A 25,428-nucleotide genomic window follows, 5' to 3' on the forward strand; every position below is an offset into this window, starting at 1 on the left:
ACATTGTACTGTGTGCTTTGTTGAGTTTCTTTCAGGCAAAGTCTAATATCGGCACACGAATCACAGAAATTTTGTGCGGAAGCAAACGCTTTCTGATAGCTATGCCAAATAAGGCAGATGATCGCTTCTCTCGCAGACGACCGACAACTAAGTAGGAAGGAAATGTTGGCGAAGGCACACTCTGTTACAGTTTAGAAAGCGTTAAAATATTTTCCGTCAAAAATACACGTCCCTAGATACGTGACATTCGGTATATTTATTTGTAGCTGAAAAATAAAGTGTCACATTTAGACTTTTCTTTTATTAAAACCACTTTATATTTTAATGTAGTATTATTGGTAGAAATTATTTTACTCAAAAATCATTTGATAGGCGTTACACAAGCTACATAGCATTAAAAAAAATTAATTTTTTGCATAAAATATTTTAGAAATTTTTAAGCACAGACTCCAGAAAACTTATAACTGTTGTTTCCGTTGCCCACTCATATACTCACTAGGATCATTAATGTTTAATTTTAACGTTTATGCAGTTGGTGTGACTTTCATGTACTTCGCTTGTTTATCAAAGAGAGAATTCTTTCTCAAAGAAGCGAATAGAATATTTTAAAAAAAAGTGCGAACAAAAAGAATTTTTCTTTACTAACACGGCACAAAGTAAGCTTTGTGGCATGAACTGCATATTTAATTTGAAGATAAATTTTTTCCACATGAGGCCACATATTTTGGCACATTTTTTCCAAGTTATAAAAACACATGGTAAAATGTAAGCCTGCTTTAAAGTAAATTTCAAAGAAATACTACCTATTGTAGCCGTTACCATAGTGTGACTTTCGGAAAAATTTTGTATAGGTTTTTGTTTCATGGTTCATAGACACCAAAACCATCGTCAACTCAAAAGTTAGCCCACTCTAGCAATTATTGGCGGCCGTCTGTTTGGCCAGGCCATTCAGGACGCGCCTGCTTCCGCACTGGATGGCTGTGATTGGTGTGCTGACAATACACATACGTACCTGAAATAAACCCAGCCATCCACGAAACACAAACAATGCTACAAAGTTTTTTTTAACATACAGCTGGACTGGAATGTTTTTCGTGGGACGTACATGGCCCTTTCAATAACGTATAACCCGCCAAAAGATGTTACCTTGTATAGGCCTAAAGTGTCTTGCCTGGAGTGAAGCGAATCCGTGAAATAATCGTGGCTCTATTTATAATAAAGTATGTTACACGAGGAATGGTGCGCATTCCGGTTAACATGAACATTATTTTATTTCAAACCATGTGTTTTGTTTAGGTCGAGAAAACGTTAAAAAATTGTACTATTTTTTTCATCATTGGTAACCTGAAAATTTGCGCTCTTATTGAAATTCAGGCAAGAATATATTCAATTTTATGCTTGAATGGCATATTAATTGGTTCGTGAGTAGTTTGACAAGGTCAAGAAACCAATATGAAAAAACCCTCAGTGAATTTTATCCAGTCATATTGACATCGGAAAGAATGTAAACTGTAACAGCAGCGAATTCAAAATCCAAATTCTCACGTAGCCGCCATGTGCGTTAAAAAATTTCACATTTCATTAATACACTTGATCGATGAAGAGAAAGTTTGAGTAATTCACTTAAACGCTAATACTAAACAATAAAGTAAGCAGTTGGGTTCACAACTATAAAAAACATGGCGACGAAAACTTATAAAGCGTCTTACAGTCATCAGTCAACTGACTCTCTTCTTTATTCAGTTTTTACACAGTCCCCTCTTCGCCATCGAGCGCCAACCTCCTGAGAATTGCACTTTTTATCACACCCTGAAGAGTCATCATTTCTACTTACTCTACCAGCTGTAAGCTAGTTTCACTTCAAAAAGACTTGGACAGGTTTCTGCACAAGTGAGTGGAGTCTTAGCGTGATACCAGAAATTAAAACGAATTTTTTTTCAGGTCCTTAGTCATTATGCGTATAGAGACCAGAAAAATTCGCGGATTCATATCGTGATAGGCTTGACTCCAAAAAGTTTGCCTTTGTGCTGCTTTAATGATTGGACCACAGATAATCTAAAGGTTTCTGAGCCAAAGGAAAATCTATTACAAAAGAAGTATCGAATGACACTCAGGACCCTTATCAGGCGTCACGAGTTAGTAGCCAAAGAGAAAATGGCATTTGCCCGATTACATACAGGATCGTGGAGTCTATCCTGGAGGTCAGTGAAATCACAAATTTTTCCTGTACCTAATCATACTTTCTCGGTTGTAACATATGCAAGTCAAGCTAAGTTTAAAATTTAATTCCATGGAGGTTTTTTTAGGAATAAATTCCAAAGGTTGATTCTAATAATGTTTATTTTATGTGGGCTGTGTTTTAAGGGGCCCACTTACATGAGAACACATACGGTATGCAGATCTTCAGAAGAAACCACGCAACTTGAAAACCACTCAAGACATCCGAGTAGGTCTGTTCACGGAAATCAAATAAGAACACACTGAGAGTATATGATTCGTTATGTTTCCGTATTTCGTTTTTAAACTGTATTTTTAGACGAGTGAATAATATTTAGGCATGAAAATCTCTGTACAGATTTTCGAACGAACCACAAGGCCTTGCAGTACTGGAATACGGCCCGCTATTCAAGTTACGGTTGTATCCCAACAAGGCGGTACTTATTCACTACCTTTCAAAACGTCTTGGAATACCGCCCTTCAAAATTCGACAGCTATCAGAAGTAGTACCAGTAGTCTATGTATCCCTGTGCTACCGTTGTTCTTTAAGCAGTTATCGTTTAATACATTTTTAAAATTTCTTGGACATATGCCATTTCAGTTTTGCACTGTTTGTCATGGAAAAAATACAAGAAAGCAGATTAAGAATTAAAAATGAAAACATAACTCCACAGAGACCAAGCCTGAATCAGCTGATGTGAAACAGATAAACCCAACGATGAATTTAAACAGGTTTAATGGTCAACAAAACGACAACATCACAGACGAACACACTGAACTTAAATATCAGACATCACAATTTAATCATGAATTTGATCACGAATTTAATCGTGAAAAAATTAATAACAGCATAGACAAACACATTGGGTTAACAACGACGAGACAGTTTCAACAATAACAGTAAATGCAGGTGGACAATAATATATGGATAACGCAGAAAATATACGAACACAACAATGAAGATAAATAGCCTATATACTATTATGAACAACACAACGATGACAACACCCACGAACTCAGTAGGTTTCCTATGACCAAAAAAATTCGACGTTTCGGGAACTGGCATCTGTTCCCGTCATCAGGCACAACCATACTGATATAGAACACTGGAAAACAGGGGGGTTATATATATGATCGGCCTCTTCACCTAGCACAGCTAATGGCAGACGAGGGCTCCCCTTATTGACCGCGCAGCTAAGGGGCTGATATTACGCTGTGAAGGTAGTTGGTTTTCAAGTGAATTTTGTGGTGAATTAATATTTTTTAAATATGTTTTCATTTTGAAATAATTTGCGTCCTTTTTTTCCCATGACAAACAGTTAAAAACTACGATGGCATACATCCAAGAAATTGTATTAAATATAAAAATTCCCCGTTGCATGAATCGTTTAACGAACGTGAGCAGATAACGTGTTTGTCGTTTTCCACAAGCAAACATGGCGTATTGATCGGCGCCACTCGTAGGCGCTGTGAGAGGAGACGGGAGGCCGGCGCGTGGGAGACAGCCCGCGCCCTTGAGCCGGCGGTGACCTCCGCACGCAGCGCCCAGATGGCTCCGGCCAATCACCGCCGCCGCAGCGAGGGCTGATTGGAACTTCCTGGAGTGGCCCTCCCGGGCTGCCGGGGGCCGCCAGGCCTGCCAACCCCGCGGCAGCGCTGGCGAACCTCGCAGCCCTGTAGGTTAGGGTGACCAAACGTCCCGTAAAAACGGGATTGCCCCCTTTTTTAACGATCGTACACGGGTCCCTAAAAAGTCTCCCGGGACGCTTAAATGTCCCGTATTTACGTTGGGTTGATGATACACTTTTGTCGCGCCTCTCCTCGGGCCGTCTTCCCCTCTCCTCGACAGTTGAATTTTTGAAGATATGACTGTGTTTGTTTGATATACCTGCCCATAATGGTTATACTAAAAGAATCTTTTCGCTTATGAACATTCAATGGACGGATGAAAGGAACAAGATGGGAGTGGATACCCTTTCTGTAATCTTGCAGGTACTCTTGGACTGTTCTAGTTTTTACAACTTCATATTGGAAAAGAAAGAGGTTTTAAAATTGGCTGGAACGAAAGAAAAATATCCCCAATTGAAATACTAAAGATTTTTAACATAACTTTGACTAACAATTTTAGTTATCTTTTTTGATTATGTTTTGAAGTATGTCATAATACTTATAATAAATAAGTATTCACTGCAATATTGTTGTTTTTATTTATTATACGCCTCACAATTTAAATTAAATTACATATTCATAGGTAAATTGAAAAAGATTTATAGGTTTCTAATTAGCAAAAAAGAGCATGTTTGAATGATTACGTCTCGATGGAGGCCCCTTGGACCCCCTATTAGCTGGATTGTATCGCCCCCAAACCCTCCTTGGATGTGTCCCTTTTTTTCAACTTTATGATATGGTCACCCTACTGTAGGTGCACACCTGCCAGCCTCGTTTGGCTTTACAGACGCTACAGTGTCCGGATTTCACGTGGTGAGGTGTTTCCTCATTCGTTTCTCAACCTTCCGGGAATTTCAAAATACCAACGAACAAATTGTTATTCAATCGTATACTGGTATGCGTTCAAGTGTGTACCCAAATAAAAACTACGTGACTTTTGTAAGTCGCTGGTCACTGGCAACAGGGCATCACTACTCGACTGCTGAACTAATTGAAACCATTATACAATCGAACTAATTCCTTCTAACTGCTGTAGATGGCACTTGTTATTTTACTGACGTGTTTGATGCTGATAAAAAATAAATACCAAACTGGGCATATATTGGTCCGCCAGATTTTATAATTTTGATAATTGGCATCTTAAATAAAAGAAGCTCTTTTCGTTGTTCCAGATAACATGATCCACGTAGGAATCACGCAGAATAACGATGGGATACAAAATCATTATCAACACGGCGAACAAAGCAAATAAATTAATTAATGTTTTGTGGATACTGACCCACGTCTGACGTATGTAGAAGGGGAAAGATGAGGGGTGAGGAAGAGGGGAAGATGACATAGTGAACCTTCAGTGCGTACACCGTTACAAATTTTCAGCTTAAATTTACGGTGGAAAAAAAAAACGCTGGATATAAATTAACAAGGGATCTTCATAAATTTGTCGTTATGTTCGTAACACGAACCCATAACATAATAATCTTGGTAAATAAAAAAAACATATAAAAACTGGCTAAGACTCATGCGAAAACACATTAATTTCTTCCATGTGTGTGTTAGCCCCGGTAGCAAAATTCTAAATTCGAAGTATAAGGTGTAGATCCTACGAAGACCCAGCTATCTTAAATTACGAATAACTCTTCGTTCACGTCGGTCGACGAGTCCGTATATTGACCGTGTATACGGGCGGCCATAGCAGGCGCGTCGTGCACGAGGGGGACCAGGCCGCCGGCACGCAGGCACGAGGTCGTGTGACCTGGAGGCTCGTGTGTGTGGAGAGGGACAGCGCAGCGTCGCCCGCCCACGCGCGCGCGCACGACACACGCGCAAACACGCCCCACGGCACACGGCACACGGCGCTATCTGCGCGGGGCAGACCGGCCGCACAGGGCTTCCCTCGCGCGGGGTGTCCCAGCTGGACCGAGACACAGTCGGGGATCAGTGCGGCAGTCAGCGCCGATTCGCACCGTCAAGTGCCACAGAACTTGGGCTTTGAATAGTTCTTGCAACGATTTAGATTAGACAAAAAAAAGGGGGGTGAATATGGAAACACACAGGTAACCAGCCAAAACCAGCAAATTGAAAAATATATATAAAATGAAAGTTCCATGGAAGGAATTAGTCAGAAAAAAATATTACAGCACATACGGCCGGCCACGGTGGGCTGACAACTACGAATCAGTTGCGACAAGAAAAAACAAAAAACAACCTTTGACAACACAGCGACAAACAGACGAAACAAACGATGATACTAAGCAGATAATGTGTACAACAAAACGACGACAGAACAGACAAACACAGCGGGATCCTATAGAGCCTTGGGACGGGAACACATCTCAGTTCCCAAGACGTTGAAACTAGTTTGTCCCGGGCAGCCTGTGTTCGTGTGGGCCGTCGTCGTGGTGGTGTCACTGTTATCTGCTATGTCACATCGCTGAGTTCGCCTGTGCACCTGTGCGTCTCTGAGTTGTCGTGGGGCGCATTATCAGTTGTCGCGGCACCAGGGCGTGTGAGATGGCGACAGGTACGAAAATGTCTTACGTTCTCCGTCTCAACAAAAGAAAGTTAGTCGCAAGTATTCAACGTGTTTTCCAACGACATTAAAGGGTCAGAGAATACGACGTTGGCACTAGAAGAATGAAAAGACTAATTGTTTTTTTGAGTAGCAAATAAAAAAAATTGTATATTTATACGTGTCAATGATCTAGTCTTTTGGAATCTGGAAAATAATGTGCTTAGGAACAGTGTCTATAATTATTAACAGTACAGTAACATTAGCAAATAAACTGTTAATCATTGGATCTACATATTTGTTACTGCAAGTATAGAAAAGCAGCACTCACCTACAATAAACGTAGAATTCATCGTAGTTCCAGATAATTGTATCATCGAAAAAACTTGCTGTATTCCGAATTCTGAGTTCTGTGTTCATTATAAGTAGAATGAACATGCATGGGACAAGAAGTAAAGTTTTTTTTGTACATCTGGCATATTATATATATAATTTATACTTCAAGATGATCCTCGTAAGTTTTTTTCAGACTAATAAAACGACCAACTGTTAACTAACGAAGATATCAGTAAATTTACGAAGATCCCTGGATATATTTCAACTAGTGTTCCTCGTAAACTTAGACCTCTTTCAGACGAGACCGTTTGGTTGATTCAACTAAATTTCCTCGCTAGTAGGTACTAAGTCAGAACCCGAGGAAGCACAATCACTGTTTCTGCTTGCTCTCCTGCATGAAGAAAAGTGTGGGTTCGTCTGTTGTTACAAAATCGGGTAACTGGGGATTTACCAACTTACTATATGAACAATTTCTTGGCCACTAGGATAAATTCTTCAATTATATCCGCATTTTACGACCATCCTACTGAGAATTTCTCCTATAATCTGCTCCACAATGAAACCGACAAGACGAACGCCCTCGGTGGACTCCACTAGGCGACTGCCGAGTAGTGTCTTGTGTTGAGTCTGCTGGTGAGCGGCACAGGCGCCTAATGGCCACCCGCCAGAGCGGATGAGTTTACTGCGTGTAAAGGGGTTTGGGTGGTTCCCAATCATCTGCTTCATCACTACACTCCTTCACATAGTCCTTCAACTAGTGGAATCAACGAGTCACCTTGACTGTAAGGGTTCTTAAAGTGCTCTACCTCGATGTCGAATCTACGCTCTTGCTGCAGCGCCATCGCCAGCTGATTGAGACATTCTGAATATTAAAAAAAAAAAAAGCCTGTGTTTGCTGAGGGGGAAAAGGGGGGGGGGGGGGTAAGGTTCGCGTGGGAACAGCCGAGGATCGCGCGCACCACGCGTCCATTTTGTTCCCGAGACCGCATGCGACCCGCGCGTTCGTCAAGGACGATGGCTTGTCGGGGCACCGAGCCCCCATTCCCCTTTCCGCCTGACCTCTACCGTGCTGGCAGTTACGCCCTTTCGGCACGCAAAGCAAACCCCCTCCCCTCTCTCTCTCTCTCCGCTCCCTCACACCTGTAATAGCGCCGTGCAACATCCGCTTTTCCCGTTGTTGTTTCGCTGCGTGAGGACGGTATATCGATTATCGATTTATATCGCTAAATCGCTTCCAGATTAATTGATAAAAATCTAAACATTGCTACATTGATATCGAATGAACGGATATAAGGAATATTTTTCGAAACAAAATATATGATTTAAACATGTAATTACTGACTCCAATATATAAAATCTTATTATATTTGTAACTATATCGTCATCATGTGTAAATCATGGCACAATTTAACACTCAATCATCGCTTATATTTCCAACATTGATTATAATTTTGAATCAAAAAGGCCGCTCAAACTGTTCGATGTATATCGCTTTAATTATTATATAGCGTGTTTTACTTTAATACATGGACTTTTTCTGTATATTTTTACACCACATTGCAGTCATCGAGACCGATTCAAAAGTAAGGACCAAGTTTACAGTCTTACTTATGTAAGCCTTATTTAATTTAACGCGTTTATTTTAATATATCTATAATTATTTTAACGCTTTAATTCAGGAATTAGAGAATATTGTGTAAGGATTAACTTCATAGGAGAACACAAGCCCCAATGCAGGATCCTGGTAGAAGCCATGGCCTCTTTGAATTTGAGTCAGGTACGAACAACCACGCGACAAAACACATTCATTCGTGCATGGTCGAGGAAAGTTCCATTGGTATTATAGGTAACTGCGTGCAAAATTTGTGCAAAGATTGTGCGAGCACTTGTAAGAGCAGCGTGTAATTTAGGTATGAACAAATCACGCTCTTTCCCTTTCTTGCTCCATCCTTACTCCCAATTTCCTTCCCTTCTCGGAAGCCTCGTTTAGGCCGAAGCAGCACGAATTGGATGCTGGAAATGACCACTCGAGTCATTAGCCAAAAGGAGAGATGCCATCAAAGCTATGTCTGAATGGACGACAAGAGGAGGAAGGCCAGGAGATAAGAAGCAGTGAAATATCTGGAAGTGGTCCAGCGGCGATGTTCCACCAGCGAAACGAGAAATTAGGGGGCGGGGGGGGAGGAAGGGATAGATCGTGGAAAACTTGGTGACTCCGTACGTCACAGCGAGAAAATTAAAGAGGCGGAGAGAGAGAGATTCAACTGAAGCGGCGTCGTTAAAGACGTCCGGTCAACAGTCCCAAAAGCATCCGTATTAAGCCTTTTTCACCGTCTGTAAACCACGCGATCCATTCAACAAATTTCTCTTTTAAAAAAATTACATTGCCTTTGAAAAAAGTTGAGTCCATTTTGAAATCATAAACTTGGAAAAAGTATAAGTTTAAAAAAATAAAAAATTATTTCGTGTTATTCAATTATAGAATAGATTAAGTAACTACTTATAAATTATTTCAAGATAACTTGCTATTTTATCAAAATAAGATATTATTTAGTTTGACAACATAAAATAATTAAATTAATAGATAATGTACTGATCCAAGAGAGTATATTTAAGATTAACATAAATCAAAACCGAAAACAGCATTTGTTAATTTATTCGTAATGTAAATTATGATTCGACATAGTTAATCTATATATGACTAGCTCATGCGTTGCAATGCCTCTTTCAATTTTTTTTGTAATTAATTTTAAATAGATACACATATACAAAGCATCTCTATATCTCTCTATACCTTCCCATATATCTCCCTACATATATCTAACTCTTCCTATATATCTCTTCCTTTGTATAACAATATCTATATCTCTCTTTATCTATCTATATATATCCATATCACTATCTCTTTCTCTCTATCCATTTATCTCTGCATCTCTACATCTATCTCTTTATCTCTCAATTTTTCTATCTCACTATATGTCTCTCCATCCCTCTAAATTTCTCTATATCTCTTTATCTCCCTACTTCTTTGTGTCTCTTTCCATATAATTTTGTCCCTCTCAATCTATATTTCTCTATATCACTTTATCTCTCTTCCTTTTCATGTGTGTATATTAATCTCTCTTTATCTTCCTATCTCTCTCCATCTCTGTCCCTCTCTATTTCTCTCTCTTTTTATTTATCTCTATATCTATATATCTCGTTATCTATCTCTCTCCCACTATCTCTGTCCCTCTCTATTTCTCTCTTTATTTCTCTCTATATCTATATATATAACGATATATATATATATATATATATATCATACATACATCAGAAAGTCTCAAATCGAAACCACAAACTCCTTTTGACATTCTATCACATTAAAGACGAACTAAAAACACACCAATAATATTAATAATAATGATAATAAATTACTTCTATGAAAGTTATACTGACTGTTTCATTGATAAAATTACTAAGAAATATATAAAAAAATATAAGTTTTAAAAGCGAATAAAAATTTATAATTAACCAAAATAAACTCAAAATAAACAAATGTATACTTTTAAAACATGTAATTAAATTAATTAAAATGTGAAGTTTTTATTGTAAACAAATAAATATGAAAAACACATTTCCAGTGTCACATGCTGTGCGATGCCCAGAAACATAAAACTTCTGCAATATTTTATGAGAAAAAGCAGCTAATAATAGGGTAGCTCAACTCACAACGATAGAATGTGGTTAAGTGTCGAAAAACGTGTCTTAGTTAATATATATACTTTAAGAGGATTTTTCGGCCTTGACAATTTTCGCACAACACAGAAAACACGATTTTTCATACTTTGGCACCATAAGGTTTAATGATAGTAGCCTACATAATTCATATTTCCAGTGAAAAAATAAAGTTAAATTATTTCCAAGATAAAAAAACTATATGAATACAAAATTCTGAAAATAGTGTTTCATTAAATCACAATTTTTTTATAAAACATAAGTTTACTCACTTTACAGATGAAATCCAACCAATTCCATTCTTTAATTAAACATTTATAAATGATACCATACACATAAACTGGTCACAGTGACACATTTTGTGCTTAATCAATATTTGGCTTATTAGAAAACAAAACAAAAGTGTTAAAAGATTATTGTTGGAAAAATCAACAAACACATTTTGCTATGACAACAGGGTTGATATGACAACCGGTTTGATATATCAACAATTATCATAACAACGTACGTGATTATAACAAATTATAATAGCAATATATAAGATATAAGCTATAAGATAAGAATTATTTAATTTTCAAATTTATTGTACGAAATGTATTTTTTAATTTAAACGTATTTTTATCAATAGAGTCGAAAGAATATACTTTCAAATTAAATAAAGTTTTTTATTCTTTTTTGAGATATATATATATATATATATATATACATATTTGTGTAAATTATAGTCGTCAAGGCACAATGGTCGAGTAGCCTGATGTGCTTGAACTTCGACAATATGGTACAGCATCGTCGAGCGTGGTCACAACTAAGTTGGGTGACCATGGTATTTAGTTATAGAAACTTTTTTTTCCGACTTTTCCGGTGGATTTTCCCAAACTTTTATTTCATATAAACACTCTTCTGTTAAGATGCAATGTTCTGTAAAAATTTCAATCCAAACCATCGTATACTTTCCGAGTTTTGCGGCCAAATACATACGGAAGCTAAATTTTTATATATATAGATATGTTAAATACAATATTAACTGTTTTACAAGAGTATGCCCAGTCTTATGAATTAAAAAATACAGAATAAAAATTTTACATGAACATGTTTATAAAGGCAGGTTATCAGAAGAGCAGTGTTTGCCTGAAAATATATCAAAATGATTTATGATATTCCAAAGTAATTTAAATGTTCTGTAAATTCGCAATTAATTTAACAAAACATATTTTGGTTCTGGTACTATTATTTAAATGTCTGTGTTTTTTAATATTGAACAGGCTTTTTTAAACGACATCATTTGCAACTCAACTTGACACGCTGAACTAGTTGTGGCGGAAGTTATGATACAGCCCCCCCCCCCCTCTATATCATGGCTTCCTTTATACAGATGCACCTTCATTTCGTAGAAAAATGAAACACGAGACACCAGGGTTTATCAAGCGTTGGCCACCTATTTCCGTAACTTAGCGTTAAGGGAAACAAACAAGAAGAATGCCCAGTCGTAACCACTAAGAAAAAAAGATTAATAATGTGAGTAACAATCCAGAAATTACCTGTCAAAGTAACAAAACATTTCGCTAGCATAGCTTCGAGGGAAGGTGACTGTCGTTTGAGGTGTCGGAGATGTTGCCGTCTCTAGTTCTCCGAGACACTATCCAACGGACTCGCGAAAAGCATGTATGATTCGACTATACAACCTCTCGACACTCATGGCAGAACTCTGTCTCATCGTGGCACCGATTTTGTTTACTGAAGAGGACTCTGCCGGGAACAACGCTGCCTCAGACATCCTCTGTTGCCTGAATGGGTGCCAGAAGTGACAAGAAGGTGCGATAAAAAACTTTCTGGGGGGTTCGACTACTGAGCCCTGGTGGCCATCTAACCGTGCAAAGACAAAGGTTAAAGGAGAGAACCGAGAACGTCGTTGGCGGGGTCAGGCGCACCGGACATTTATAGGCTATAAAAGTCTTGGGCCCAGGGCATGCTCCAGCATATCTGACATCGGCACTGACGGTTAGTTCTAGCTAAGGCGAACAGTCTGAAACCGGATAGTGCCACTAGAAATTGATAGTATTACGGGATGATCCTTAAAGTGAATGTATTCCCGCTGAGGTTTACTCTATCGGTCCAGGATCAGATTGGTGTTGGTTTCGCACTTGGCATTGGTTCTTCTATCGCATGGAGCAAGCTCGGAGGGTTCCCTATCCCTGTAAAGAGCTGACGTGGTGAGCAACGTCACAGCTCACAGCTCCGGTACTAACCTGAACATATATGAGAGGTTGGATAGTCCTCCGCCGGACCTCGAATTTTCTGGGGGATTAAGGAGTCCCAGAATGAAGTGGTAGATCGTGGTAGGCACGAGTAGTATTGTGACCTTAGGGTTAAGGACACACTCAACTGTCTTGGTGGTAACGATGCTGGGATGGGTTGCCTCAGCCACTCGTCATAGCCGGGGTTCTAACGGCTCACACAATTGTGAATGGAAGGAGTGTGCCTCCTTCTGGATGTGGGAGATGACTCACCCACATCCAGAGCAGGGGACCTGGGAAGACGCAGCTGGTCTGTGATGAGTGTAAGGACAAGTGCAATGGGTTCATGTGGGCTGGAGGTTTGGTCATCCGAAGGTTCAGCAACCTACCACATTGTAACGACCCGGCAGGGGCACTCTTGGCGTTAAGGAAAATATGTCTCCAGTGCCTGACTGGTGACACCGGTACTCGGTCTCTTAAAAGATCTGGTCAGTTAGAAAGAATGTTGCTACCCAGATTATACCTGGCGGTGCACATAATGGGGTCCAGTCCTGTTGATTTCAGCTGTCGAAGATAGCCCGAATAGATGTAATACTGGAGTTCCTGTCGCCTTCATCATCTGTGCTTAGCTGTGCGACGTATAACATGATTTTAAAAAAATATATAAACTACTGTAACCAGTACAACTGTTTACAGTTATATGATTATTATTTTTATTATTATTGTAATATTTATTGTATATTTCATGAGCGAATATTATGTATTTAATTATTTTATTGTAAAGAGGACAACCAAGGTATAACAGATATAACACATCTTATTGCCATAGACAACACACTTTTAACTTCAGGGTCTTCTAAGAATTATTCTTTGGAAACTTTATTCATTTGGTCTTAGTTCGATACTCTTACACTCTAACATCCAAGTTTTTATTTCACTATGCAGCTTATTCTGTTTGCTGATAGCTATAGCTCCTTGGTTGCTAGGGACTGAAAGTAAATAGTTATAAGGAGGAAGAAGAGAGACGCCATCGCCATCTTGCAGCGGGAAGACGTTTCTCGGGCTGGGGCGAACCAAAGCCTTGGTTGTCGCCCGAGAAATAGAAGATTCGCGTCATCCGTGATCGTGTACTACTTAGAATTCTCCGCTCTACAAGTTGAGAGAATTGTATCTGGACTAAATAAGTCCTAGATAGGGAGTATCGGCGACTTCGAGTGCCAACTTCCGCGTCGGTCCCGTTTTTGTCCCGTAGTGGTTCCAGACATCTGAGGGCAGCGCCAGCTGCGATCAGCCACGACGATTGGTGAGACCGATCCAGATTTAAACCAGACTTTCTAGGACGAGAGGGAAGTTGAGTCTTCAACCAGATACCCGGCTACCTCAGAGCTTCTGTAGTTCGCCAGTTACAGCTTACAGCATCCAGTGTTCCAGTGTAGCAGCAGACCACCTGGAGGTCCTGTGAAGAGAGCCTCAAGCTTCCGACAACGTATAGCTAGACCCGGCATGATATTCAATGTGTTTCCAGTGACGTCATTTGCATCAAATTACCGACACCTAGGTTTGACACCTTGGTTGTTCTTGCTTAATCATATGTTAACCGTAACTTCACACCCATATTCAATAACCCATTAAAATCATATGTTTTCAGTTATTATGATTTCATTTATAAATAAGTAATGCAAATTTCTACTATTCACACAATACTACTTAATACCCCTTTAATAATTACTCTCTGGACAGTAACACAGGGCAGTGACGTGCTAGCTGGACTATCAGTCTGGGCAGACCATCCAGTAGCAGCGTTCCTGGTATTTACTGTAAAGAGGGTAGGCGCCAAGAACCCCATGAGAACACATAATATTAATTAGAGAGTGGCCAACGTATAATACAATAGCAAGGAGGTTTTATTAGAGTGGCTACCACAACTAGGGGCCAACAGCACATAAAGTTTTGTTACACTACAGTGCACCGCTTAATACTATGAACTGGCTCAAGACACCTTTGTCACTCCAAAATAATTGCTTGATATCACCAGACACATAATATGTTCTTTGAAATATCTTTGCCTCGGAGGCAAATGAGCTAAAGTCCAAAATTGGCAATATTTATTTGGTTTGCTATCGAATTGTAGCGTCTTAACTCACTCAACAAATATTCTGAAGCATTTAACATAATTATGAGAGCCCTAAGCTCAAAACTTAAGTTGAGTCAGACAAACATAAGACTAGTTATAATGTTATGTGCCTGTGACTTTTGGGGGAAAAAGTCCCTTATTTGAGGTAAATTATTCATGCGTTTGCCAGTCACAATAATAAAGAGGTTGAGGGAACACACACAGAATCATTGGAAGATCATTGGTGCTATCATTGGTGCTAAGGCTCGTTTGGTTCTGAAGTATAGATATGTTGAAAATAAACAGCGTGTCTTAAAATGGTAAATAGATACTAACACGTTGTATTATACGAAGTTCTCATAACCTTTTTTTCATGTTTTTTTAGGCAAACATTTTTTGGACAAGCATCCCAAGCAAGCCCATGTACTGAATAAAAACAAGCAACCGCTTTCAAAAGAACTTGGCGTGGGATGTTAACAGCTTGTATGTAAAACAGTGTTTTATTATGAGTAGCTCGTCAATGTTTCTGTTTATCTTTGAACTAAACATTGTGTGTACATTAATTTTTTTTCTTCAGAAAACCATGAAAGCGAATTTGCTACGGTAAGTTGACAAATTTTTAGGTTTAGAAATTATCTTTGTGAATAAAATTTGTTGGAAACACTATACCGTTTTATATATGTTTTATGTACATGAAATAAATGTTTGAAATAAAAATCACAATACAAGTATAAAAATTAAATAATTAGATTAGTATATTTTTCATATTTTAAGTTTATAACTAATTAATTAAAAACAATCGCATTTGAATACATATCATATTGATTACGTTATTTTAATTCCTTGTATTTACCTGAAATTCGATTCATATACAAGTAAATTTGTAATTAAGTACTTTTTTCTATCACACACAAGAAATAAAGGATGCATTTAAATCTAAAACAGTATCAAAAAATATGTAAGAGGATTGAGTATTACAAGAAATACACTGGTATATATATATATATATATATATATATATATATATATAACGTTTGGCTTTGAAAGTAATTTTTGGAAGGACACAATAATATCCTATACAAAAATGATCTCTCCACCTAAACCACATGCTACAATACGTGAATTAAAACTGCTTCAAATATATCTCAGAAGTGATCACGCGTATGATATTTTATTTCATACCTAGTTCGGTCCGCGAATTATTTGCATGGAAATATAATTCATACATTATTCGTACAGACCAAAATTTAAAAAAAAATCCATACCAACTCAATGACGTACAAATCAATCGTCATTTAGTACATTAATAAATTTCATTTTGCAATCTTGATAAAAGTTTAGATGATTTATAATAGATGAATATTAAACACAAAACCAGAGCACCGCAAAATTGTGAAGACTTAAAAATACGCGTTTTTTGGTTCCAAACCTATAATATTATTATCTGTAGAGATATTGGTCTGAAATTAAAAGTTTCGAAAATATTTACAAATAATTATTTTATACCACAAGCGGTGTAGACAACAATTATGCTGCAGTTAAGTTAAAACTCCAATCGTGTTGTTACATATCTGACTACTTACTGCATTTCCTTACTTTTATATAAGTTAAAAGTTACAAAGTTACATGAATTTTAAAACTATTTTTGTTGCCAAAACTTTATACAATGTAGGATCGGACTTTATCATTAAAGTGGGAAAGTAAGAATGAATAAATTAGATTTGGCTCCTTTTTTTAAGATTAGATGAACTGCATTCTTCGTATTAAAACTGTTACTTCGCAAAAGAAAATATTTCTAGACGAACAATAATGTTCTTCAAGTAAAGAGACAAAATATTAATGGCATGCTTAAAAACGATTCTGAAAGTGTTCAAATGGAAAATTTTTGTTTAATCAAATGCTTTGAAGCTCGTCCATTTCCTGTTCTTTTCTAAATACAAAGTGACAATATTTAGTGTCTAAAGGACCATTTAAGAATGCAAATTTTAAAGTTCATTAGATATCTGGAAGCAGGTGAACTTACGGTCACAATATTATATTCTTGCATACAAGTGAAGTTAAATGAAGTTAACGCAAAAAAACTTTTATAAGATAATATGTGTACACTTATTATTTAAATTTCTTAGTTTTTTTTTTTTTGCGACAGTAGGTACGTATTAAAATTATATATTGCGAACATAAATGCTCGTATGAGTTCACCATAATTATTTAATGGTAAAAGCTATATGAATTGAAAACATATACAAATTCATAATGTTTGCTGTTAATGAAAGTTAAGTGATACTAAACCTTTTGTATCAAAGCAAATATTTGAAGAGTTACACAATCATTTAGATTTAGCATGTTGCTTAATTGTGTAATTTGGGATCACTCTCTAAGATATTATTCAGCACGACTTTTAAACGAGTTTCTTTATCTAAATTTAATTTTATTTATGAATTTTTAAAATATATAAATTTATTAAAACTTTTTTACTATAACCAATCAATAAGAAAATTAACTTGCCGTAGAATGAATTATACGTGGGCAAAATAAAACCGTTTCATTACCACCTCAATTTATTACGTAGATAAAATAAGTAAAATAAGTAGGTAACACAAATTTGTCACCCTACTCCTTTTTCCCGATGTTTGAGTAAGTGATTTATACTAATGAAGAGGACTTATCTATGATATTTTATTGTTTTAAAACTTTTGAGCATTAGTGAATATGGAGTCCTCGCGAGCTGAGAAGAAGAAGACTAGAAGGTATTTACTCATATCGCACACAAGCATCCCCATTCCCCCATATGGCTTGAAGTTCTGCCTTCAACACAACATTTGCATGTCTCATCGTAATTTACCGCGCCCCTTCCGCCCCTTCTCAACAGGTATCAGTGACGAGAGGGAATACGACGCAGATAGCATGAGCAATACTCAACGTGGGTTCAAAATGCAACGGAATTTTCGCAGTGCCTGTACGTGCTGCTTTTACACAATACTTTCGACGGGGGAGGGGATGAAGTTTGAGCGTATAGGGGTGTGCGAGGGGAGTTTCAGAGCGCAGGGTTTGGGAGGATGAGGAGACGCGCGGGTAAAATACGCAATTACGGGTAGCCGATATGGTATTCGGTACACGCGCAAGTTCCGTTTTATTGATACACTTTGTGTTGTGCATGCGCATGCGCCCTTACTCGCGCACACAAGCAGGCACCCACCCTACCTCCCTCAGCCCCGTACTCTCCAACCCCTCTCTTCACGTCCTTTGACCTCCCATGGCGTGGTCCCCTCCCACCCAATTTTTTTTTTTTTACCCGGCGCCTCCACCAAAATGTTTCGCTGGGGAGGACGTGGGCCGAATACCAAGGAACGACGGTCGAGCGAAATTAGCACCGGCCTCCCGACCAGCTCCAATCTTTCCCCGCGCTACGCCCAACCCCCTCAGAGGGCACAGGGCCATTATTAGTGTTTTAAATATCGGACGAGCATTCCCTAGAGTTGGGGGGATGGGGCACATTTAGCTTCCCCTGCTACCTGCTCCTGCTGGAGATTGAACTAATGTGGATTCCGATACGACTCTCAGCGCCATTTAGTAGCTCGGAAAAGTTTTCACGAGTTGTTCCCTCTGTATTTTATGGCCAGCCACTAATTTCGTCGCAGTGCATAGGATGCTCTCCTTAGTAGAAACAGTGTTCTGTAAAGTGGTATTTAGTCTTGAGTTTTTTTGTACATCGCATCTACAACATGTAGTTAGATAACTGTATATATACAACAACAAAGGTAAAAATTAATCTCCATTGTGAATTCAGATCAAAATATAGATTTCGTGAATATGCCTCTCACCCCATACGCTTAGGTTTCTACCAAAAAAATCAATTTGAATTTTTAAAAAATATATAAAATTTACAAAAAATATGAAATAAAACTTTGCCTGATGAAAGATAAAAAAAAATTCTGTGAATTATCAAAAGACTAACAAATCGTGTAATCTGATGAGATAAAGTTTTGTTCTATAGGGGATAGTTAGTTTATAATTTTGTGTCAACTCGTTAGGTTCTTGTTAATCATTTAAGTAGTATTTAATATCCAGTATTTTTGACAGAAACTTTACTAGGTAAAGTAACTTCTCTAGTTTCTGTGTATGGTAATATGTGTGGATATTTTTAACAGTGAAAAAAAATAATTCTTAAGCTTTTGTGCTGACAGCGTTAAAGTGTTTTACCTCAGTTGCGGGTTAAAAATTCATATTTCCATGCATTGTATATTTAAAGGCGATTTCCTCCAGGAAAACTAAGACCTAGTTGATCCATACTCAACGTATGATTTTCAGAATATTAAAGCAGCACTTTTAACCATTAAGAAATATGCATTGTTTCTCCCAGTTTCGGAAGAACCTTTCACCCGAAATATTACACTGTGAAAAATTTAAAATAATCTTTATACATTCAACTAGGATTTCTCAATTTTTCACTGTTACTTTTTCAGGTAAAACAGTGCCATGACAAATCCATAATCCTTGATTCCAAGCAAATACGTGCACATTTCAAGCCAAATCTTAATATAACATCGACAACAACATAACTCAAATTTTACTTCAGCAGTTGATTAAGTTTAGTTGGCATAGTTAACCAATTTTACGTATTCGCTCGCTGCATTAATCAACATCGAAGTAAATATTTAAAGAACCACAAAATACTTTTTATCTAGCATATTACCAAATTGTGTAAATCGGTATCACTATGTACTGTCGATGTCGTGTTGATTAATTTAAAATAATTTTATTTAGATTATATAATTTTTCATATGTAAATATTTTATTTTTACATATTAGAAATTTGATTTAATGCAGTTTTTTGGACATATACATTGTTTGTCATTAAAAAGTTCCGAAAATCAAAAATAAATAAAAATACTAAGATAAAAAATTCACCGAAAACAAGACTGAATCATCTGATGTCGGACAAATGGAACCAACGATTAATTTAACCTAGTACTATGGACAACATAACGACGACAGTATGGACAGAAATGTTCAACAAATAAATATCATAAAGCACAATAATTCTGTTGAACTTAGTCATTGAAAAAATAATATAACAACACAGACTAACACAATGAGCTAACAACTAGGCGAGGGCTATTCTGATTGATCGCGCTCAAAAGGGGTGATATTATTGCCTGATGTATTGCTGTAAGGGTTGTTGGTTTGCAACTGAGTTGTGCAGTAAATTGGTTTCTTTTTTAATCAAATGTATTCGTATATATTTTAATTCAATGCTTTGTTGACTGTTTATATTGCTAATGCTGATAATAAATCCTGATTCCTTAAGTTTCCTTTTTTATTGGGTGTTCTTCCTGTATGAGTGGTGCAGTATTGTCCCAGAGTATTCTATGGCTATTGTCCCAGGCATGTTTGGCAAGTCTAGATTTTTGAGTTTCACCATTCTTTATGTTATTTTTGTGCTCATTAATGCATGTTGAAAGGACCCTTCCAGTTTCTCCTATGTAAATACAACCACATTCGCAGGGGATCTGATACACACAGTTCTGACATTGAAACTTATCTATGGCTGGCTGGTTTTACTTTGGTAATCATGCTTTTGATAGTAGAACTTGACTTGAAAACTGTTTTTAGTCTGTGTTTGTTTCCCAAACGTCTTATTTTTATACGAGAGACCACGAACATGGGGAATAATTAATATGTCACTTGATTTATCTGTAGATTTTGTTGAGTGATTAGGGTTTTATTTGGTGTCATGTGTTGTTTTATGATGTCAGGTGAGTATCCATTTGCTAGAAGTTCATACTTTAAGTGTTCATGTTCATCAGAAACTGATTTCTTGTCAGTACAAATAACTTCAGCTCGGTTGATTAAAGTGTTAATTGTGCAAGTTTTGGTGCTTTTCGGATGGATGGAAATGAAATGAAGGTATTGGCCTGTATGAGTTGGTTTCCTGTACACTTTAGTGGTGATTTTGCATTACTCCCTGGAAGCTGGGACATCTACGAAAGGAAGGTTCCCTTTGGTTTCTATTTCATATTTAAACTGTATAGATGGCCTGCGAGAATTGAAGAACTGGGCAAACACGTCTAACTTTTCGGGGCCATGTTGTCAAACAAGTATCAACATAGCAAAGCCATATTTTACGTGGAGTGTTTTTTGTGTTCAGTGCTTCTTTCTCGAAACTCTCAATGAAAATTTTGGCCATGAAGGGAGGAAGTTAAGATCCCATTTACAATCCATCGGTTTGCTTGTAGAATTTGTCTTTGAAATGAAGATAGGTTGTATTGAGACAGAGAGTAATAAATTCCATGAGTGATGGAATGGGTATTTCTGTTCTTTCTTTAAAGGTGCTGTCATTTTTGAAGTTAATTTTCACAATCTTGTTTCCGGTACAGGTACATTAGTAAAAATGCTTTGACCATCAAAGCTTACAAGTATGTCAGTTGGTGCTATTTCTAGTATATTGCTTATGGAGTTGAAGTGACCAGAAACTTTAACGAAGGTAGTTGTGTGGCCGGGGAGTGGTCCAACAACTTTTAGAACAAATTTGTAAAGTTTTTGGCATGGAGAATTACAAGAGCTGGTGATAGGTCACAAAGGCAGGCATGGATAGAATAAAAATTCCCTATTGCATGAATAATTTAAAGAACGTATTAGGAAATCGGTATTTCTTATTTTAATTAAAAAACTAAACAGACGATTAAATTTTCGTGTAATTATTCCTTCAAAACATAAAATATTTCAAAAATATCAAACTCATAATTATTATAGAGTAGTATCAACAAACGTACCAAATCAAGCGGTGCAGTGATGAGACATAGGAGCTCTGATTGCTAATACCGGGCCAGTATTCATGATTTCGATTTTCTAAAGTTTCACAATCATGCTGAACAAATGCTAGGATGGTTTTATTTCAAAGACAAAGGGCGATTCCTTACTAATTCGCTTAATTCGTTTGATTTTTTTATCGTCTTTAGTGATTTTGCTGTCAACTAGACGCTAAACCATTCACATATAAATATACATACTATGCAGATTTTATATAAATATATACTTCAATATATTTATTAATAAAGACTTTAAAATATGAGTAAAATATGTTTAATAATAAGTATAATTAAAATGGTGAGTTTCGTTACATTACAAATATTTTTTTTAAATTTATCTTTTATCTGGATGGCGGAAAAAAATTATTTATTTTTATTGTTTTAAAAAAGATTTTTTAAAAGATCGGCTGTACAATTATTTGACGATGTAAACAAGTGAATTAAATAAAATATATAATTTATAGTTCACGAATTAAACAGAATATTTTTTTTGTTCCCACTAGTTTTGTATCATCGAATGAAATGTGATATTTGCACAAATGTAAATTGAATTTCATTATTATGGTACTTTTAAAATATATTTTTTTAATTCGCTTGTATTACCATGTACGGATCCTTGTTAATTAATCTTGTATGCCTGAAACTCCTCACATTAATAAATTCCAATAACTTACTTGCCTCCGTTGAAAAACAGCGACTAAACAACTCAATATTTTTAACGAATCTTTACAGTCTCTATGAATATTCACACAAATTAAAAAGCTGGCTTACAAAAACCGCGGCCCTCATTCCTAGAAGTAATGATATTGTTTTAAAGCGCTATTTGCTTGCAAGCTGGGATATTTGATATTCAAGCACGGCTAACAATCACGAAATTTAGAAAGTGAGCAGCTGTATACTTTTGGAACAATGCCAATTTCAAATATAATTCATCATGCGCATTCCTTTTTGTAAATCTTCGTTAGTGAGACCAGTTATTCGTCCACGTTTAATCAGGGCAGTGATATTTGATTACGCTTGCCATTTGCGTTCGGCAAAATACATTGTGAATTTAATTGCAGCAATTCTATTAACAGCGTTAACCCAGTGTGTTTTTTACTCCATTACGAGGCCAGTATGTAAACAAGTTTTCAGGGGGAAATTTATTATTTTCCAATGAACAGATGTACCCTTGTTTTTACTGTCAGTGACGTACGCAGTGCTATTTTAGCATGTTTTTATACCAATATTTACAGTGATATTGTAAAAATTTAAAATGGGCAAGAATTTCTTAAGAAAAAACATTAAATCGTTGATTACTTGAACATGGTGATACAAACTAAAGTTTTGGTGATTCATGTAAAAACCATAAATAAAGACATCAATAAAGATAAATTATGGAATCCAAAGGTGATAATTATAATACTATAACAAATAAGTATATGTCAAGAAATTTAATGGCATACAAAGAAAATAGAGCAGATTATAGCAGAATAAGTGTGTTTGTTTAATAGGAATATGACGGTCAATAATAATTCATTAAGTTTCTTTTTCACGTAAAACACATACTTATGAGTAAACCTAAATAATTTATGTGGCAAAAAGAAACTATTTTGCAATGTTTTATTCTAGATTTTAAATCAGAATATTTATAGTTTTCCAACCGAACATATTCTTCCAACATAAAAGCAATAATTTTATCCAAAGCTATTAACTTACTAATTATTTGTCACAAATAAATATCTTGAATCCCTAAAAGGGATTGGTTACAGACAAAAATATTATAATTATGACACTAACCACAGGGTTGCATTTGAACTGGACACCACCAGGGTTCAAGTTTATGATGCTCAGTATTATTTTTCACATTCTTAAAAAATTGCTTAGCATATCATTTTTTACATAAACATTATTCACCACATTAAAGATGTTACATCTACAAAAATATTGTATGGTTCCCTGAGTCGAAAGTCTAAACCAAAAAGATCCAGATGCAGTTTAAATACCATAATGTATAATAAATACCTTACCTCAGATAATTGAAATATATAAATAAGTTTAGTGGAAAAAAAAAAAATTTATTATTCAACTACATTTTTAAAATATTACTTTTATTGTTTTCGTTTCAGCATTGTGGTTAGTAAGAACAAAATTATGTGTTATACGTTAGAGGTTCTTTTATTACGATTGATTACTCAATTGCTTGCGCAGTATTACTTAGAATTAAATTCAACGTACATCTACTTCAGGCTCAGGACTCCAATGCGTTATCTCTGACATGCAAATATGGCTATGTGATACCAGTCCCGGGTGTACATTTGCGCTGACAATTATATTTTGGAAACTTTAAACACACCTGCCTTTAATAAAACACTGGTTTAATTAATTATACCTTTTTGTATGGCCAGGACCCGATTTCAGGAAGAAACTTTTTAGCCACCCCCTTCGTTTACTAGTTTCCCCAAAACATCATAAACTGTTCAAATTCAAGCTTATGAATTATCAGCTTTAAAACAGAACATGATCAACTATATAATAAGATTTTTCAAAGACATAGGTGTTTAGTCTTTTTTTCTTATTTATATTTAATAAATTGTTGTTGCAATTTTATACGGTTGTTATAACTACTGAAATAAAACATGAGTTTATGTATTCGTACTGTACAGTGTTATCAAGTTTTAAATATATTTCTAAAGTATTTGGTTTAAGGCCTAATATTTTAAAGCGCACTGCATTAGTTAGTATAAACTAAGTATTTTTGAAAATAAAATCAATACCATACGTTAAAAACTTCTTTTTTCCCGTCCCTCATATCCTTCTATCTTTCTCAACTCAAATTCTCCCGTCCCTCAAAAACTGGCGCTCTGAGCAAATTCTCGGTTGGCCCATATGTAAGTCGGTGCCTGTGTATGACTGAAAATCAATCTTTTTAAATAGCATTAACAAATTCATCTGTCACTGTAATGGTTCTCTTTTTGAAATGACGGAATTTTTGTTTTGATGTGATCCCTGGTGTTTCGTTTTCGATTTTTCTTTGTATACGTCAAAGTTAAAGGTAAATCGAAATTCTTAAAAACCTAAATTTTGCAATTTATTTGTATTCAGCCTCAATATACTCTCCACAAATATCCAGCTTGGTTCCAAGGCTTTTAGTTACGTTACGATCATCAAGTCACGGAATTTATGAAAATATTAAAGATTCCTTTGTCCGAGAAAGCGTATTGGATAAATATAATTGTCACTCGACTGGCCTGTGAGACGGTGAGGCGGTTAGTTTCAAGTTAAGACCGAGTACCTTTGTGACGTTTCTTCCAGGTGCACAATGTGAATTGAGATTCAAGCGCATATCTTCAGAAGTGCGGCCTGTCACGCACAGGTATAAAGTCTTGTTGTTAACAAATGTAAAAAAAAATAACCTCATTTTATCACAAGTTGTTAAGCACATGCAATGCTTCAATTTTCAAATGTTGTCAATAAATTAAATAAATTTTCAGTTATGTTTGCAACAAATAGGTAGGATATGGTTGGTAAACTTATAACTAACAAGATTTGGCAACAAAACAACTCTTGTAACTTAGAAAGTTTGGGCACATAAGATGTATTAATTAATGCACTATCGACATATTTTGTTGTTTATTTGCAGCATTTCTTGTTTTATGATTCTAGTTCATGTGTGTATTAATTTGAGGAACATCTCTGTGTAGAACACATAATTTGTGAGGTAGGAAGAAGATTAGTATTACTACAAGTTGCAGCTTCAAATTTGTAGGCTACTAATATTTTCAATAACCCAGGTTCTTTTAGTAGCTTACAAGTAAACTACTTGTAAACTTGTGACAAATTACT

At 36.2% G+C, this 25,428-nt stretch overlaps 1 protein-coding gene across 5 annotated transcripts in view; it reads right to left on the reverse strand.

Annotated features, from left to right (window-relative positions):
- LOC134530713 (uncharacterized) overlaps nt 1-25,428 on the reverse strand; it is a 451,350-nt gene that overhangs the window by 297,627 nt on the left and 128,295 nt on the right. The window lies entirely within an intron of this gene.

The sequence above is a fragment of the Bacillus rossius genome, chromosome 3 (assembly GCF_032445375.1).
Source record: "Bacillus rossius redtenbacheri isolate Brsri chromosome 3, Brsri_v3, whole genome shotgun sequence".
Classification (NCBI taxonomy): Eukaryota; Metazoa; Arthropoda; class Insecta; order Phasmatodea; family Bacillidae; genus Bacillus; species Bacillus rossius.